Below are 19,122 nucleotides of genomic sequence, written 5' to 3'. Positions count from 1 at the left end.
TTGTGTGCATTATGGTGGTACAAGAGACAACCGAGAATGGGGCCCCATTGTGCTGGGTGCTGTACAGAAACAGTCATGGCACTTACAGTCTGAATAGACCAGACAGATTCAGGGTGGGGGAAGCGGTAGAACTCCCAAGCAGAGTGAGCAATGTGATGGTAGCAAATGGCATGTTAGTTCCATGATTTTTTGCGGGGAGGGTGGGTTTTGTTAGGGGGGGGATCAGCTCAAAGGGAAGGGGCTGAGGAAGACAGAGGGGGAGCAGAAGGTAAGAAAGGCAGGTGTGGAACAAAGCTGAGGCAAAGAGTTGGAGCTGCTCCTATCCCTATGGCTGGAGACTTTGGCTGGCTGCTCTCTGCGGTTCTCCCTCAAGGTTGCATAGCTTGGTGGAGGGAAGGCATCGTTTGTATCTTAGTACCCCCTGCAGTGGGGGCACGATGCTCTAGCCCCTGGTGGCTTCCCATAAACACTTGGAATAGCAGAGACTACTTTTACTACAGCTGCCAGAAATAAAAAGTGCAGATGTCCCCAGGCTCAGTGCTTTAACGGTTACAACAAAAGTCACCCCAGCAGTCCCTCATTCAGCCTCTAGGGGCAGTCCAGTTCTGGGGTATAAAGGCAAGAGTCTCCTTGGGATCCCTCCATGCTGACCTCCTGCTGAGGGTATGTCTCTGCCCAGCCTGCCAATCACAGCTTTTAGGTTGCCCAGCCTTTCCTCCACAGCCGCATTGCTGCTCTTGCTGTCACATAGCCTCTGGCTGTCTCCTGAGAGTGATCGCCTCTGCCACTTAGAGTGGTGTTCTATTTACCTTTGGCATTACGGCGCTCTCTGCTGGCCGGGTATTGAACGAGGTAACACAGGGTCCTCTGCCACTACAGTATTGTGCATGGTTAAGCAGTTTCGAATGGAATGATATTCACTTAGAATGCAGTGTTATTCATTTCAGCAAGATGTATATTAAACAAAAATGTGGGGGCAGATGTCTAATAGTTGCAACTGTCTGCAAAATATAGACTTGCCAGCAGCCTCATTCTCAGAGCAATTTTGAGGAGATTCTGGTCATCATGCGCTCCCAGATCTGGCCGCTTTGGTTTTAAATAGTTAAAAATGTAATAATAGTGGAAAAACATAAAAAAAAGTTATTAGAACTGGATAGGATAAATGTATTAAACAGTCATAAGTCTTCTTTTTTTATATCACTTTCTTTTCCTCAAGATTTTGAAAGGCACCAGCTCAGAATTAGTCCCAACGACATGCCAAGTGGATACAATGACTTTTGTGGTGATAATTTATTTTTGCTTTGTAGAAAAAGATTAAATTAAAAGAGAGGAAGAAGTAAGCTTTGTACAATTATTTAGGAGTTATTAATACAGATTTATTGGGAGTCATTACAGTGAACTGTATTAATCTGTTTAAACATGACTGGAAATAAATATTTTAGCAGATTCTAAAATGTGTTATTTACCTAGATCACTTCAGATACTTTTGATAACATCATGGTCTCATCTAAATCCAGATTCAGACAGCTTTTTGAAAAGAGATTTTCTTTTTCCCCTTCCCACCCCTATTCCTTTAATTCCTTCCCTGCCTTCTTACTCCAGGAATTACCCGCGTATGAGAGTTCATTGTATTTTGAGCTCTCCAGTGTGTGCATAATTTAGTGTGCAAATCGGTATGGTGCATTTGTTGTTGATCTGTTTTTTGGTAAACTAACAACAAAACAAGAGCAATTTACAATATTCGTATAGGGTGAAATTCACTAGATTTGTGCAAATCCCTCCTCACTGCTTAAACTCTGAGTTTGTGCAAGAGTGTGCAAGGGGTCGGTTTCACTCAGTAAGCAATGAGACTGCTGTGTGGGGTATACTGCAGATACACCTCTACTCTGATATAACGCTGTCCTCGGAAGCCAAAAAATCTTACCGCGTTACAGGTGAAACCACGTTATATTGAACTTGCTTTGATCCACTGGAGTGCGCAGCCCCACCCCCCTGGAGCACTGCTTTACCACGTTATATCTAATTCATGTTTATATCAGGTCACGTTATATCAAGGTAGATGGGTAGTTAAAATATTAAAATGTGATCGGTAGTTAATGAAGGCTCAGTTGGGGGCCTGGCTGTGCTCCCGTATGAGGGAGTAAAGGGGTGGAGTGAGCCACTTTACTGCTCTGTGCTGGCTACCTGTGCTGCATTCCTATGGGCTGCTAATTCCTTTCCCACACAAGTGGGTGGGGAGTGGTCTGCCAGGGGTGGGAGTGGGTGGAGCCTTAGTTCATCCCCCTCTAGTGTACTTGCTTGTGCTGCACAGTCACTTTGTAGCCTGTCGTAGAGCAAGGGGGAGGCAGAGATTGTGAACCTCAGTGTTGAAATCAGATTCCTGTCCTGCTTCCAGGTAAGCACAGCTACACACTGAGCATCATTATAAGGTTACAGTCTGGCCTAAATGTTTTGGAAAAAACTGATACAACATGTCAAAGACTCACCCATAGGCTATGGCTCATATTTTGTTTTTGTTTTGATAACCACTGCATAAGGGAATTTCAAAGTAAAATTAACACCAGTCAACAGTGTTTTGATGTAAACTGCAATATTGCACATCATCTCATCCAGTGTGGGGGGAAGGAATGTATTGGAAAAAACTGTGTCATTTGGAATAATCTATTGTATTTTGTTAGGATAAGCACAGACAAGTTTTTTAATTTGTATAAGCGATGACTGTTCTTTGAATTTGCTGTTTTTAAAATAGGCGCGATGTTCTATTGTATATTTAATTTACAGCTTTGAGTACTTTCAGATATAGTATGTTTGTTTCTGAAAAAAGATCTCTCTTGTTTTTTTCTTTTTAGGGGAAAGCAGCAATTTCTCCACCATGGAAACCTCTACAAAGTGATCGTTGGTTTACAAAGGTAGATGTCTTTTCTTTTTCCTTCTTTTTAGCATTTTTTTTGTACTGTGTTTGTAGATGACTCCAGTCCAAAATATAGCTTAATGCTGCTATGCCTTGTGGTTAATGTTAGTGGAAAATGGAACTTATTCCAGAGCAAAGAATGGCTGTTTGGAAATGAGAACAATAAGAGTCAATGAGCATGGACACACCATTTGCTGCAAATTTACTGAGCCTTAAAATAGCTCCTAAAAGCAACCAGTCCTGACAGTGGTGAATGGGGGCGGAGGGCTAGTGCCACAGATACCCCCAAATTGTCTAGGCTGTCGGTGCCCCCTTCACTTTTTTGATTTTCAAATCCATAGCATCCTAACATTTCCTGGACTTATGAGACCCATCTTATTCCCAGGCCCGAGCAAGCCACTTCATGAAGCAACCACCAGGCCTCTTTCAAGTGTCAAATGTACAGGAAAGGGGCATTAACCCCCTCTGGGGGCTTGTGAGCACCAGCCACTCCTGATAGTTAATTTTATCTCCACATAGGGAAAAATCTCACCTGAGCTGCTAACTTTGAAGATTGCTGGTGTGTCCCTCCAACAGCCAGGATCTCACTGTATGTGCTCCCAACATCCAAGAGATGTATTCATCTGGGCACAACGGTCAGAGGCAGTTCTGAGCAACACTGTCCTGCTTCAACAACTGGTTCCTGGCTGAGTAGGCCAAAAACTCAGACAACCACCACCAGTCTGTCAGGTGTCCCCAAACAGTGTGTAACAGCAGTTCATCTGATACCAGCATATGTGGTGGAATTGCCTCCTTCGCATAACCTGATCCGTTTGGCTGAAGTGGGCCCCTTTGTTGTCTGTCCATGATCATATCAGTGTGCATAAGCAAGAGGATGATGATCCAAATGCGAGTTGAATGTAGAACTTATTTCAGTGCAAAGAATGGTGAAATATTAGTGATTGAGTGTAAAATAGATATATTTTATTTTTGATGTTTCAGCAGTTAATAAATGTGTAACAGCACCAACCCTTGGGGCTCTTCTGGCATGTGATGGATACTGAGGTGGTTCCTTAGACTATAAAGGCATTTAAAGCTTCTGATTGAAGGGAGGAGCTCCGCAGAGGTGGGATCATTTGGAGAGGTGGGCCTTGGAAAATATTAGAGGAGAAAGTCAGGGCTGTAATACCCTTGGGCTAATTCTGGTTTTGGAGTTCATTGTGCAGGTGGCTGGGTGGTATTTAGTGACCTGTCACATACAAGAGGTCAGCCTAGTTGATCTGGTGGTTCCTCCTGGCCTTAAACTCTGACTCTGTGAACATCTCGAAGGATGGGACCTTGCTTGCGCCCTTATTCCTGAAGAGGCTCCTTGCAAAAAGTTAGAATTAAAAAAGGGTAAATGAACAGATGACTGGCAGTGGTGTAGCTGGATCTAGTGCGTTATCTGTAACTTATGGTCATGGGGGTTAGTCATTGTAAAAGTGATGTGAATTGTTGAGCACAGTGTCAAATACTGATCTTCAGGAAATAGGCAGAGCTACCTAACAGCTTGTAGTGTGAGAGTTATGCATGTCTTTCTAGAAGCGTGTGGGTTCTGACACTGAACCATCAAATTAAAATGCACTTGCTGTCTAGGGTGATCTGCCTCCTGGCTTCAGCTCCTTTTGGTGTCCAGTGTACCCCTACCCTGTGCAGTGTGATTTCGGGGACTGTTGCACTTTGACCCAATGTTCTCTTGCTGTTGCTTTGTTTGTTTTTAAATTATTAAAATGCTCCCACTGTGATTCTCCTGTGGGCACACATCCACTTAGCTAAAACAATGAAAAACAAAAATATTAACTTACGTCAACCAAAAATAGACTCTTCCTTGGAAATTATCAATTAACATAAACACACCCCAACAACCCTCGCAGGAGAAGTCTGAGTAGACAGATGGAGCCAGGTTCTTTCCTGGTGTAGGGGAAGTGTAAGTGATAACTCCCACTGAAGGCTCAGGACCGAATTCAGAAGTGATATAATTGCTGGGCTAAGTTACTTATCTGTTGTGGTTAAAACAACTAACTGAGGATGTAAGATAAGATGGGGAAGCTGCCTTTATTTATTTTTTTACACCCCGCTGTAAGTTACTGTTCTTGCTAAACTCCCTTCTTTTTCTCTCTGGGTGTAAGTTACTCATTTTGCACAGATTGGTGCAGAGGGCAGTATTTAGCACTTATACCCATATTCAACCCATTTACTTTGATTGTGTAAACTTAGACCACTGTTTGGGCACATCTGAATTTGGGTATAAGCTTTACACTACATCCTGAAGGTCCACAGACTTTGGGAAAGCAAAGTCCAGAGTTTCTAGATGTACACCAAGTAAATGAGAGCAGAGTTTGGTTCAAAGGCCTTCTGCCAAAAATTCCCTGGCTCTTCCTCCCGAGCATTCAAATCTAGGGGTCTCTAGCGGAACACTTCATCCAAATCTCAGAGTTGCATGGGGGGAGAAGCAGTTTTTCAGGTAGCTAACATGCTAAAAACATAGGGTACTTAAAACCAAGAGACACCATCATGAGTTAGTTCCCTTGGTACTCCTTTGTGTTCTTCAGTACTGCACTCCCTCTTGGAAATGCTGATGGCCAGTGTCTCTTTCAATGCAGAACATTCAGATTCAGTTCTGATAACCATCCCTGCCAATAGATACCGATGGAGAGAGAACTGTACATAAATTTACATGCGGTAGCATTGACATGCCTGTGAGTGATGTGTGGGCTTTGAACCCCTCTCCTTGGTGTGGAGTCCATGTCTGCCGTTCTCCTGGGCTCAGGGCAGGGAAAGAGTCTGAGGTCCCACTGGTCCAGGGAATAAAGGTTTTTTCTTGCTGGTCATATGTGGAGCCCAGGGAGTGGCTAGAGAGGTTCTCTAACCACATGGAGTGTGGGATATAGTACCATGATGCCTCGGGGCTGGCGTTAGGACTAGTTCTGGGATCTAAGGGCTGTACAATCCAGGAGCAGCCCCAATCTTTTGTTTACATAACAGAGAGGAAGGGGGTTTGGGATGGAACCCCCTGCTGCCTGTGCTGTGTGGAGACGCACCAGTAATCCCATTTAGCATGTGCAGCAGTGTTGATTGGCTGCTCTTCCGTAGAGCAGGTGTGGCAGAATTGGAGAGCTCAGCCAGTTGGAGATGAATTTTTCTGTAGATCAGAGTTTTTCCTTTCATTCGTGTATGGGGGAGGGTGTGAAAAAAGGGGGAAGAGGGAAGTCCGTGGGGATGGCATTTCTGAATAAAATAATGAAAAAACATAACTACACATGGCACCTGAACAACCTCACTGACTTCATTAAGCCCCAAACACCAGCTGATTTCCTTGAGGTTGTGTGGGGTGTAAGGGCAGGATTTGGCCCTACGAGGCTTTGTACAGGAAGGCAGAAATTAGGGCAGGCTGTTTTCAGAGGGGAGAAGGCAAAGTTAGGGATTCCAACTTCACTTTTTGTGATGAAGGCACAGACGGAGGGAGAGAGCCTAACTTTTATTTTAAAACATGCCTCCTGCTTTTTGGTTGGCGCAATTAATTGTGCGACTGTTTCGATATGTATGTACTTGAGTTTATGCACAAATTGAGCACTTAGACATCTAGGTGTAAGATTCTGTATCTGCAGTTAATTGTGGCTGCAAAATGGCTTAAGGATCCTCCAAAAACTGGCCCGTAATAGTAAAGGTATTCAAGCTCAATCTGTTTCCTTCATACATTCGAGTGATCTGAGAGAACACATGACATGAAGCTTATTTAAAAAAGACCAAGCAAAGTCCTGCAAACATTTCTCAACTGAAAAGTTCACCAAACCAGCTCTTCAAACAGAAGGGGTGGCAAAATTATATCTCAACTAGGGCTGTTGATTAATCGCAGTTAACTCACATGATTAATTCAAAGAAATTAATCGCAATTAAAAAAATTAATCCTGATTATTTCCAGTTTTAATCACACTGTTAAACAATAAAATACCAGATGACATTTATTAAATATTTTGGATATTTTTCTACATTTTCATAGATATTGTATTCTGTGTTGTAATTGAAATCAAAGTATATATTATTTTTTATTACAAATATTAGCACTGTAAAAATGATAAAAAGAAATAGTATTTCTCAGCTCACCTCATAGAGGTACTGTAGTGCAATCTCTTTGTCATGAAAGTGCAATTACAAATGTAGATTTATTTTGTTCTATAATTGCACTCGAACAATGTTAAACTTCAGTGCCTACAAGTCCACTCAGTCCTACTTCTTGTTCAACCAATCACTAAAACCAACAAGTTTGTTTACATTTACAGGAGATAATGCTGCCCTCTTCTTATTTACAATGTCTCCAGAAAGTGAGAACAGGCATCTGCTTGGCACTTTTGTAGCTGGCATTGGAAGGTGTTTACATGCCAGATATGGTAAACATTCATATGCCCCTTCATGCTTCGGCTAGCATTCCATGACGCTCGTTAAAAAATAATGCATTAATAAATTTGTGATTGAACTCCTTGGGGGAGAATTGTATGTCCCCTGCTCTGTTTTACCTACTTTCTGCCATATGTTTCATGTTATAGCGGTATCGGATGATGACCCAGCGCATGTTGTTCATTTTAAGAACACTTTCACTGCAAATCTGACAAAACGCAAAGACAGTACCAATGTCAGATTTCTAAAGATAGCTACAGCACTCAACCAAAAATTTAAGAATCTGAAATGCCTTCCAAAACTGAGAGGGATGCGATGTGGAGCATGCTCTCAGAAGTCTTAACAGAGCAGCATTCCAATGCGGAAAAAAAACCCCCGAACCGCCAAAAAAGAAAACCAACCTTCTTTTGGTGGCATCTCATTCAGATAATGAAAATGAATATACGTCAGTCCACACTGCTTTGGATTGTTATTGAGCAGAACCCATCATCAGCATGGACACATGTCCCCTGGAATGGTGGTTGAAACATGAAGGGACATCTCAATCGTTAGTGCATCTGGCACATAAATATCTTGTGACGCTGGCTACAGCAGTGCCATGAGAACACCTGTTCTCACTTTCAGGTGACATTGTTTACATTTTCAGAAGATAATGCTGCCCACTTCTGGTTTACAAACTTGTTTGTCCTAGCGACTGGTTGAATAAGAAGTAGGGCTGAGTGGACTTGCAGGCACTAAAATTTTACATTGTTTAATTTTGAATGCAGGGGTTTTTTTCACATAATTCTCCATCTATAAGTTCAACTTTCATGATAAAGAGCTTGCACTACAGAACTTGTATTAGGTTAACTGAAAAATATTATTTCTTTTGTTTTTAATAGTGCAACTATTTGTAATAAAACAAATTTAAAGTGAGCACTGGCCACTTTGTATTCTCTGTAATTGAAATCATTATATTTGAAAATGTGAAAACATCCAAAAATACTGAAAAAAATTGTATTCTATTATTGCGCGATAAATTGGGATTAATTTTTTTTAGTCACTTGACAGCCCTAATCTCAACCACATAATAGCATTGGCAAAATGTCATTGAATACAGTACTGTGAAAGAAATGGTTCCAAGTGCTTCAATATATGTTTTATCTATCTAGTAACTGGAAGGAAGTAACTGCTCCCTCCAGATACTTCAGACCCTTTGTAAATGTCATGATGCCCTCTGGCAATTTAAAAGAATAGTAATTCTCTCCCTACTCCAGAAACCATGCTTGGTACAAAACTGTCTCGTGATTCAGTTTTGTTTTGTTTTTTAGGTGGAGGCAAGTCCTTTCATTGCTTTGACAGGCATGAAAATACCTGTTAGCTTTGGAAGGCCAACTCATTGATAATTCTGGAAGCCTTCAGAACAATGGAATGAGACTGGAGGCACCTTCATAAAGCTCTGATGGTATTTCAAACAAGTTGCTTGGTCTTCACTTACTCACACAGGTGTAAATCAGGAGTAACCTATTTTGTAATCAGTCGAATTACATTGGTGTAAAACCAGTTCAAGTGTGAGGAGAACCAAGCCTGATGAGTTTTTACCTCTTTGTAATCCTTTTGCCAGGATTGCAGAAGTACCGTGGGCCGAATTCTGCTCCGTATACTAGTGTGGATCTGGAATAACTCCATTGGCATCAGTGTAGTTACTTTGGATCCATGTTGGTATAACTGAGGACAGGATCTGTCCCTAAAAGACTTGCTCCCCAGTTGTATGCTAAGGACCCAATTCTATTATCCGATACGTGGCAACTACTCCCACTATGAAAGTAACAGCAACTATTTGAGAGCAGAATTGGCAGCTAAGACTTTCTGGCTAGAGACCACTGCGTCCTCTGCCAAATCGCCCAGTTCATTACTCTCAAATGCATAATAGTGGAATTTTTTTACCCTAGATATAGTCTTGATATCCCTAACAGTACTGGATAACCTCTTATTGTCTTCAATAAGCATTGCAATTAAGTAATTTTGTCCTGGGGCTGAATTTTCCATCTCAGTTACCCATGGCTCTACAGCATCTATTCTTCCTATGAATCCTTCTACTGTTCTTTTAATCAGGTCCATTGGCTTCTGCAGTCTATCTAATCCGTTATGCATGAGGTCCCTGGCTTTTGGAAATGGAGTTCTTTACTTGGAACAAGTCAGCCTCTGTTCCTGAGCAACGAGGACAGCTTATTGAGGCAGCGCGTATACTGTCTTTTTGCTCTTCAAATGGACAAGGTTTTCATAAGAAAAATCATTTTATTCTTACCACATTTCTGGGTCAAGAGTGCTCAAACTCTCTTCGGCCATTAAAACTTGGAGCTAACAGAGTAAAACAAACGGGGGGAAAAAAGAGATGAAAAAGAAAAACTAACTAAGATTCCTAAAACCAGATGAAACATGATTTTCAGCATTTTCTGTGCTGTTCCTGCCCATGTACTTCCCATACTTTTTCTCCAAAAGAATGTTTTGTTTAACGACCACAAAATCCAGTTATCAGAGCCTCCTTGGAAAAGGTGAACGCTGAGGGGTGTGTGTGTGTGTGTGTGTGGGGGGGGGGGGAATACAAGACGGGAAGGGTAAACAAGTTGCAGAGTGAGTGGAGAGGAAAATCAGGAACTGATGTTTTGGAAGGAGGAGGAGGGACTGTGGGAACCATTAACCAAGGGAGAAAACCACAGCGAGGTCTGCAAAATGGGCTGACGAAGCTCTCTTTCCGGTTTGCGACAAAATAGCCATTAGTGGGTTGTCGGATTGTTTGTCAGACAGTTTATGCACATCTTAGGTGGAGTCGAATGTACTAAAATAATGCCACTGTAAAGTCGTATTCTTATTTTATTGAAATATTTATGCAGTCCAGACAGTGTGATGTACTCATATAAGTCAGTGAACTCTATAGAAATGGGGAAGTGGGGGGAAAGGATGTTGCAGACTTGTATGGCTATTGAGACTATCCAGAGTTATCGTAATTAATGATAACAAATATTTTGGTAGGGATAAGAAATGTCATGCTTCATGGATTAAGCCAGTCTTTAACTGTTAGAAATTAGGATGAGACCTAATGTGCAAGGAAGATTATCCCACATCTGCCTTCCTCTGAAGTATCTGTACTAGCCATTGTCAGAGACAGGCTCCTGGACTAGATGGACCATAGGTCTGATCCAGTATGGCAGTTCCTGTGTTTCTGGTGAGCTTGTATGTTACTCTAGCTAGGTAAGAAATTTTGAGCCAGCTGTGTGACTTTTTTTAAAGTTGTTGATGTCCTTTTAAAGGCTTAATGCTTCCCTTGGGCACTTGCGTGCTGCTCCTATGAACCTGTACATATGAACAAAAATTGAAGCTAAGTAGCTGTTGTTTTTGGCTGAGAAGATTTTCTCATACAGCAGTTTCGTTAATGGATTATTTATATAATTTTCCATCACAGAGTTCTTTTTTGTCCTTAAGAAGGAGAGGTAATTTATTGTGTTCTGTAAAATGTTATGTAAAGATTTTAAATCATATGATTATTTTATTTGATATTTATGTTGCAGTAGTGCCAAGAGCCACAAACCAGGATTGGGACCCCATTCTGTACAAACACATGAGGAAATGGTCCCTGCCCTGAAGAAGTTACAATATGCAAAGACAAGTGGCACATAAAGGGTTCGGTTTGTGGGAGAGGGATACAATCCGATATATGTACACCTCTACCCTGATATAACGCTGTCCTCGGGAGCCAAAATATCTTACCGCATTATAGGTGAAACCACGTTATATCGAACTTGCTTTGATCCGCAGGAGTGCGCAGCCCCGCACCCCTGGAGCACTGCTTTACCACGTTGTATCCGAATTCGTGTTATATTGGTTCCCATTATATTGGGTTAGAGGTGTATATACATTGTGTAATGTGTGACAATTAATGTCACCCCCGCCCCTCAGTGTAGTCTCTGACAAGTGGGTTATTTCCTAATGTTATCTAAATCAGGAAATGAGCATATAGCTGTTATAGATTAGATTAGTAAAGTGTCCATCACTGTGATATTTTAGGCACTATATATATGCCCAGGGTACAAGCATGAACTTCAGGCACTTGAACTGAGTGCCCAAAGAAACACCTGGAAAGGGTAAACATTGTTGCATGTCTGCGTATTAGCACGATAAAAGTTTTTGTAACTGAGGGCTGAGAGATTCTCTCCATATGTGAGGGGTGGAGGGCTGGGTTCATGGTCACCTGAGATTGTGGGTGAAATCATGACACCATTGAAGTCAGTGGGCGTTTTCCCACTAATTTCAGTGGGGGCAGAGTTTGTGTGTGTGTGATAGAGAGGGAGAGAGGAATAAATAGTAGAATTTGGCGAAGCAAGAGGAAGAACATGATGGAAGATATCAGACAAAATGCAAAATAAATGAAGAAAGAAAAAGAAAAATACAGAAAGGTCTGATGTAAAAATGAGAGATAGGAGAGAAAATGAAAAAAAGTAAGAAATGTGAAGAAAAAAATCAAGAATTCATTCAGTAGGCAATTAAGTTTGGATAAAATATTTTATCCATTTGTCTCTCCTCTTCTCCCCTCCTCAACACTTATGCTGAGCCCTGTCATTGAGAACTGCCAGAACATTTGCCCAGTGGATATTTTTCTTCAGACTGGCCCACATTCATACCTTGTGTGCATGGCAGCTGCAGATTTATGCTTTTATTGTTTTCATATGAGGTTAGAACGAAAACAACTGAGATAATGGGGTGGGGGGAGAAGCTGCTTTTTTGTTTTTTTGCACAGTATTTCCACCTGTTTGGAACCAAGCACCACAGAAAATTCCACAAAATGCCTTTCCTTAATAGATTTCCAGTCCCAATGTGTTTGCTTAACATCAGTTCCAAATTTTATACAAAGTGAAACAGCTTCAACAAGAGCGATTGAGAGGGCCCCACCTTGGAAAACTGAGTGATTAGGGCACTTACTCAAGAGGTGGGAGATCTGAGTTCAAGTCACTGCTCCATATCTGTAGAGGGGGGGGATTTGAACCTGGGTCACCTACACTGTGGGTGAAGTTCCCTAACCACCTGGCTATTGATTAGGGGGCAGGGGGTACTTCTCCTTGGCTGTGTTTTGTGCTGGGTCCTTTCCAGTAGGCGTGCTCAGAGGCCGCCTAAGAGCATGATTTCTAGATCAGTGGTTTTCAAACTGCAGGTCGCGACCCAGTTCTGGGTCATGGAATGTAAGGCACTGGGTCGCAGTAGCTCTGCTCAGCACCACCAACCAGGCCATTAAAATTTCTGTTGGCAATGCTGCCTGGCTCAGGCAGGCTAGTCCCTATCTGTTCCAACACTGCACTGTGCCCTGGAAGTGGTCAGCAGCAGGTCCGGCTCCTAGACGAAGGGGCTGTGAGACTCCACGCGCTGCCCCCACCCCAAGCACCAGCTCTGCACTAACATTGGATGGTTTCTGGACAATGGGAGCTGGGTGGGGCAGTGCCTGTGGGCGAGAGCCGCGCGGAGCCATGCGCGCACCTCCACATAGTAGCTGGACCTGCTGCCGGCCAGTTCCGGGGTGTAGCGTGGTCCATGGTGCCAGGACAGCTCGGAAGCTTGCTGCTGCACCCCCGCTGCGCTGCTTACTGGGAGAAGCCTGAAGTAAGCCCGTGCCCCAGCCCAGCGCCCCAATCCCCTGCCTCAGCCCTAAGCCCCACCCCGAAATCCGGAGCCCTTTCCTGTACTCCAAACTGCTCATCCCCAGCCCCACTCCAGAGCCTGCACCCCTGGCCCAGAGCCCTGATCCCCTCCTGCACTCCAGCCCAGAGCCCCCTCTCACACCCTAAACCCCTCATCCCCAGCTCCATTGGATCATGGGCATCAACAATTTTCTTCAACTGGGTTGCCAGAAAAAAAGTTTGAAAACCACTACTCTAGATCCAGTCTTGCAGGTGTGGTAGGTGGGGAAGAATGTAGTTTGCGAATTCTGCAGAGGCTTACGCATGAGTTAGGCCGAATTGCCTGATGGTTTCAGGACTTAGGTGACTGTGCTCATACCCAGTAGTAGAAATTTAAGCACTATGGAAACTTTATTAGTGAAAATGTTGGCACCTAGAGACTTCAGATGCCTTTGGAGTTAGGCAGCAGCTGAACAGTGGCTTTGTGAATGCAAGTGGCACCTAAATTTTGGACATAGGCCCTAAAGTGGCATTTAAGCATCTAAGTCCCTAACCACAAATCTTTTGTGGTTTGCCCTTTGCTGGAGAGAACCCTTGTTTTTTATCCCAAGAGATTCCCACTTTATTTGCTGCAGTTCACACATCGCTGTTGTGGCTCCATTTAACAGGACTCATAGATTAGAAAACAGGGCATGTGTTTAGTAGTTATGGAGTCTGCCTTGTTGGCAACTGTTTTCCTAAACAAATCCTCCTTGATTGCAACGCCTGTGAAAATTGGAATCACAGCACATGAGTGCTACTTGGCATAAGAATTTCTCTTGACTGGCTATGTAAATATCTATGTGGCGAAGTGAATTGCCATGCAAAGCTTTGATGATGATTCTTACAGTTCTGTCTGTTCTGTTTGTGTACAACCACTCAGATTGATTAAGTGTAAATTTTCTAAACTCAACAGGTTGTGTAAGCCAAAAAAGTAGGAGGTGACTCCCAAAAAGAAGCAACTGCCAGATCTTAGAAGCAAATATTGAGCTATTGGGTCTGAAACACAGTGTACAAGTGTTCCTTTGCCAAGACTTGCTTGTTCGAGTACATGGAGTGGTGAGGCTGCTATCTGGTTACATTTTGTTAAACAGGCAAAATGTATAGAATGCTGAGTATTGCTTAAAAATACATGCAAATTCTGCTTTTCAGATGTTTGACACTTTTAATTATTTATTTTTCAAAATTCAGAATTTTTGTTAAACATTTAAATGAAAAGGGAGGGAGTGAAACTATTCTACGTTACATAAGTGCATCTTTTCACTGTTTGATGAACCCCAGGCTTTGGAAGCTCATATTATAAACAAGATGACAATGAGTTTTTTGTTTTTTTTTTTTGCATTCTGAACTGGCAGTTGGGAAAATGGTTTTGGAATTGCTGCCTGGGTTATCAGATAATTAACATGCCGAGGGGTTGCCCGGGCTGCTTTTCAAAAATGCAAAATACTCTTTCCAAATGTCTTAGATTTGGAAGAATTTGACCCTTTTGAATTTTTTATGCAGTAAGTCTTTATATAGATGAACTGAGCAGCAGAACAAACACCTTTTGTTGAAGGAAAGGAATGTTTCACTCATCTCAGTAAACAAGGCCCCCGAATTATCCAAAGCACATGCACCGTTTCTGTGTATGCAATGCCTGATGGTCACATGCAAGGTGAAGGGACCATTTTTATCATCGAGTCTGACCTTCTGCGTAACAGAGGCCAAAGAACTTTATCCAGGAATTTCTGCATCAAGCTTAGAACATTTGGTTGAGCTGTTGTATATCTTGTAGCAAGACATCCAGTCTTGATTTAAAGACTGCAAGTGGAGAATTTTCCAGGTCCATTATGACAGTTGTTCCAATAGTTACTCTCACTGTTTAAACATTTGCGTCATATTTCTAATGCATTTGCCTAGCTTCCGCTTCCAACTAGTTCGTCTCATTAGTTTTTTGTTTTTCTTTTTCCTGGATTAATCAGAAATCTCATCCCCATGTAAGTACTTGTAGACTGCAATCTGGTCACTTCTTAACCTTGTCTTGGATAAACTGAATAGATTGTGCTTAAATCTCACTCTGTAAGGCAGATTTTCCAGACCTGAAATCATTCTGGTAGCTCGGGTCTGAACTACTTTGAATTTTTCATCATCTTTTTTGAAGTGTGGACACAATATTGCATATCATGTGGGAAGTATGGTGGCAAAACTGGGAGTGGAAGCTGGGTTTCTTGAGTTCCAGGTTTCTTGAGCATCCTGAACACCTATGCCATTCCTTTCTAAGTACAATCCTGTAATCCTTGATTTAACTCTATGGGAGTTTGGGGTGCATGAGGAACACAGGATGAGGCTTTTAAGGCCAGATTTTTAAAGGTATTTAGACTCCTAAAGATGCAGGTAGGTGCCTAATGGGATTTTCAAAAGTTGCCTAAGTACCTAAATACCTTTTGTAATTCTAACCCTTAATGATCTTTTTTCTTCATTGATTTATCCGCAGTGAGCTTTTTTTCCACATCTTCTTTAGGCAATTTATTGCACAGACATTTTGGAATAATATTTTTCCTCTTTGTAAATTATGTAGATAAATAATCAGTGACCTAAGGACACTTTTTTACTCTGCTAAAATGTTAAAAATGAAGAGCCGGCTTTTGCTTGAACTGTTAAATTCTAACAGATGAGCAGTTTTCCTCATCTATTGACTGTAGACGTATCACCATGGCTGGCTGGTGAGTCTTGCCCACATGCTCAGGGTTTAGCTGATCGCCATATTTGGGGTCGGGAAGGAATTTTCCTCCGGGACAGATTGGCAGGGGGCCCTGGGGGTTTTTCAGCTTCCTCTGCAGCATGGGGCATGGGTCACTTGCTGGTGGATTCTCCACAGCTTGAGGTTTTCAAACCACAATTTGAAGACTTCAGTAACTCAGACATAGGTTAGGGGTTTGTTATAGAAGTGGATGGGTAGGTTTCTGGGCCTGCTTTGTTCAGGAGGTCAGACTAGATGATCATATTGGTCCCTTCTGACCTTAAAGTCTATGAGTCTATGAGTATATTGGCAAGGTCATAAAAGCTAATGGACCTGATTCTCAATTCCACTAAGACCATTTTACATCACTTTGGAACCACAACAAGGTCTTAAAGTGGGAGCAAATTATATGTTTCTCCCACTTTGAGGATCCTTTTATATTGCAGAGGTGATGCAAATTGGCTTTAATGTAAATGGGAATCAGGCCCTGAGCATGTTTATTAAAACAGATGAAGGCTAAAGCATCAGAATGAATACTACAGAAAACTCCCTTTAAACATGAGGCAGTGTAGCTGTGGTGATACTGTGTGGAATGGATACTTGCTGTGGGCTGGATCACATCCTCCCATTCTAAAACCAGGGAGAAATGGCCTCACAAGGAGGAAATCCATCACAGACATCCTGTCATGGAGACTCCATCAGGCTGGTCTCCCCACTGAATAGGGCCTGGAGTGGTCTCCAGTTAAAGCAGTGGATCCTGTAGGGCAGGGATCGGCAGCCTTTCAGAAGTGGTGTGCCAAGTCTTCATTTATTCACTCTCATTTAAGGTTTCGCGTGCCAGTCATACATTTTAACCTTTTTAGAAAGTCTCTTTCTATAAGTCTATAATATATAACTAAACTATTGTTGTATATAAAGTAAATAAGGTTTTCAAAATGTTTAAGAAACTTAATTTAAAATTAAATTAAAATGCAGAGCCCCCCCCGGACTGGTGGCCGGGACCCAGGCAGTGTGAGTGCCACTGAAAATCAGCTTGCGTGCCGCTTTTGTCACATGTGCCACAGATTGCCTACTCTTGCTCTAGGGTATACTTGGATCTGGATGGGAATCTTCAGGAGGCCAGGGCCATTTGCTTCCCTGATATTTGCTGTGGCTCTGTCCGTCAACAGGGCCCCCTGCACCCACAACCCTGTTTAAACGTGGGGAGGAGACTGAGTGGGAAAGGTAATTTAGCCTCAGGACAATGCAGGGCTGGAGGGCAGATGTGTTTGTCACCATTCCCCTTCTCCTGGCCTGGTCATTCCTTCCCCGAACCATGGGTAGATCCCTAAACCTGCTGATACCTGGGGTCAGAGGGATGCTGCTGTGGTCCTGCGTGGGAAGAGTGAGATTGGCATGTAGAGAAATCATCTCCAGGTGTATATCTGAGGAGCTCCATCTTCCTGTCTCTCCTTCCCCTCCCAAGGATGCATGTTAGTTATTGAACCTGGGAAAGAAGTCTCACAAACTAGCGTGAACTGGCTATCCAGTTGTGGTGGTGGTAGTAGTCCGAGGGGGATGTGTTCCTTACTCTATCTGTTGCACTGGTGACCTCAGCAGAATGACTGGAAATCAGTATTACAAAACAGAACAGCGTAACGTGTGACATTTTATTGCTGATCCTCATGGTTGATTTTTGTTGCTTTTTTTTTTTTTTAATTTAAATCACTGGTTTCCAGAACACACACGTTTTTTTTCCTCTCCTTGTAGCCATTTACTGTTGCTAATACTTAACGTTAGCGAGTATATATGATGTGAACTTGAGTCAAGTGTTTAAGCGTTAAATCAGGTTCCCACCAGTGTTCTTTACTGCCAGTGAAAGGTGAACATTCAGCATAAATACCATATTTAAACACTCATCAGATATTTATTATTGGGAATGAATGACCCAGCAATGATGCAGTTAAACTAAAATGTGCAGTTTACCTTTATGAATGAAAACTCTTACTCATATTTGAAGTGTAGTTTTTAATTATTTTAACTATAAGTGTGTTAGGTGTGTTCACTTTCTAAATGTATATCCGGTATAGCTTGTTTCTCCAACTTATAATTGGTAGTTTCCCATAGGAAATGATCATTATTGGTATTATAAAACCACTTCATATTTATCCTATTTGGGAAATGAAAGTTTTGCAAAACTCAGAATAAAATACGCCCCCAAATGTGCTAATCACTTGTACCACAAATGATCCACTGGAATGTTTAATAGCTTCGAAATCACCTAACGTTCTTTTACAATGCAAAAAACCCCAGCCCCCCTCACCATCCCAAACAACAACAAAACCCAAACAAAACAAAACAAAAATTATTAATTTAATAACATTAAATTTTGTCATTTACAGAAAACAGGAAAAAAAGAACACCATCCCCATCCCGCCCTCTCACCCACTTCCTGCATGTATTCTCTGAATGAATTGGGATCTCAAACAAGTTTTTTTTGTTTTTTAGATTTAGTTAATTTTAAAAGCACCTTCAGTACACTTTTGTTAATGAGTTCAAGATAGCTAAGCAGACCATGGTGTCCATTTGTTACTGCTCACCCATTTTAGTGAGAATTTTGAAGGATGCTTTTACTACAGTTGGGTTCTTTGCTAAAGAGACTTTTTTTTTTGTTAAAAGCATTTAGAATAATAAGCTATTTTTTTAAAAAAAAACCCATAAATACTCTAGTGTTGCAAGCAACATAAAAGCTTCTCTTTCTTATACTTACAACACATGACCCAGTGGAATGATCAGATGATACTGTAGACATAAGGAACACATTGGGTTTGTAGAAAAAAGTTGAGGATAGTATGGTGCTTGTTTACAAATTGTTTAGTCCTTTTTGCTTGAGTATACATGCTAGCAATTAATTTTGATAGGCGGTTTGCATACCCATTGAAGTTGAGACGATCCATCATTATGCCACTTTGAATTTGATCATATGTGTGGCTGCATGGTGGAAGAAGAGTAAATCCATGTGTAGAAAGCACATGGGAGAAAGGTGATCTCGACTGAAAAGGAAAGTCAGTGTAGCAGGAACATCCTGTGTCATAATAGCATATACCCCATATATGTGCAAAGTAATCTCTTCTAATAATATTCAGCTTTATGTAGAATTTTCACAGTGCCTCTCTGTTGCGAGTATTACCGTGATGTGGGAAGGGACCAAACCCAATTCGTAAGTACTGGGAAGTGAGATGGCCTTCTCCATGAGGCAAGCTAGAAAATAGGTTCATAGATTCATAGACTCTAGGACTGGAAGGGACCTCAAAAGGTCATCGAGTCCAGTCCCCTGCCCTCATGGCAGGACCAAATACTGTCTAGACCATCCCTGATAGACATTTATCTAACCTACTCTTAAATATCTCCAGAGA

General features: G+C 41.9%; 1 protein-coding gene across 4 annotated transcripts in view; it reads left to right on the top strand.

Annotated features, from left to right (window-relative positions):
- Window positions 1-19,122, top strand: part of PLCB4 (phospholipase C beta 4) — a 331,632-nt gene that overhangs the window by 25,823 nt on the left and 286,687 nt on the right. For all 4 annotated transcript variants that reach the window (XM_032800134.2, XM_032800138.1, XM_032800137.1 and 1 more), the window contains exon 2: window positions 2,850-2,909. The gene's annotated coding sequence lies outside the window, so the exon portion shown is untranslated. The remainder of the gene's footprint in view (window positions 1-2,849; window positions 2,910-19,122) is intronic.

Source organism: Chelonoidis abingdonii, chromosome 3, assembly GCF_003597395.2.
Source record: "Chelonoidis abingdonii isolate Lonesome George chromosome 3, CheloAbing_2.0, whole genome shotgun sequence".
In the NCBI taxonomy this organism is placed as follows: domain Eukaryota; kingdom Metazoa; phylum Chordata; order Testudines; family Testudinidae; genus Chelonoidis; species Chelonoidis abingdonii.
Note: the sequence above shows the minus strand (reverse complement) of the source record. Positions and strands in the feature narration are given on the sequence as shown.